Source organism: Cyprinodon variegatus, unplaced genomic scaffold (assembly GCF_000732505.1).
Source record: "Cyprinodon variegatus isolate N-32 unplaced genomic scaffold, C_variegatus-1.0 Scaffold230, whole genome shotgun sequence".
Lineage (NCBI taxonomy): Eukaryota > Metazoa > Chordata > Actinopteri > Cyprinodontiformes > Cyprinodontidae > Cyprinodon > Cyprinodon variegatus.
This window is the reverse complement of record NW_015150683.1, coordinates 850,337-851,235: the sequence shown is the minus strand read 5'-3', so window position 1 is coordinate 851,235 and position 899 is coordinate 850,337. Positions and strand designations below refer to the sequence as shown.

The window sequence follows — 899 nt, the reverse complement described above, 5'->3', positions numbered from 1 at the left end:
GGAACTCAATGGGAAAGGAAGTGATTCTTATTCCTTATTTCAACTGTTGCGTATATTAGCTGCGACATATGAATCAAGATGCTATGACCAAAACATTTGATTGACAGGTGACCGTTGATATATGATTGGTCGAACTTAGGTGTTCAAGCTGATGTATAACTAACTGGCCTGCATAAGATAACGAAAAAAAAAAACCCTCATATTTTAAGACAGGATTTTTTTTAAAATAGACATTTTTAACTTTTGGGACAGTATCGTCTGATTAAGAGTACATTTATATACATGTTTGAACCAGAATGATTTAAAATTTCAATATGATTTCCCCATGACTTTAACCTCTAAAGCCTGGTGGGCCCGGTACAGGATCCAATTAACACCTGCTCATGTTTATCTATTTATAGAAATGGGCAAAACACAGTCACACGGTGTTTCATCCACATGTCTTTCAATTGGAGCTTTAAAATTCCTAAAACATGTTTCAAAATAATTTTTTCATGAATACTTTATTTTATAACTGTGTAAACAAATAAAATGAGATTTAAAATTCCACTTATCATGTGTGACTCTGCGGAACTAATGCAAAAGCAGGTATTTATTTTTAACCACACACCCTAATGGTCCTTGGAGACTAGAGACTCAGACCTTTCCAAGGAGGGGTCGGAGGTAATTGTGCGACCATTTCAGGGGATGTAACCGGCATGTGTTACATAAGCTTGCTCTGTTATTCTTATTTTCTATTCAGTTTGGTGATATTAGTGTTAAATTTCAATGAACGGCTAAATCTTAGGAGCAAAGGCTTTGCCTTATGCAGAAGGTCTCCAATAATGTTAATCAGCATATTTTTCTAAGCAGATTCCCTTTTATGAGTGGAAAAACGCATTTTTAAACTTTTGGCCATT

The 899-nt window shown here is 34.9% G+C and overlaps 1 protein-coding gene across 9 annotated transcripts in view; it reads right to left on the bottom strand.

Annotated features, from left to right (window-relative positions):
* myt1l (myelin transcription factor 1 like) overlaps window positions 1–899 on the bottom strand; it is a 161,732-nt gene that overhangs the window by 1,746 nt on the left and 159,087 nt on the right. The window lies entirely within an intron of this gene.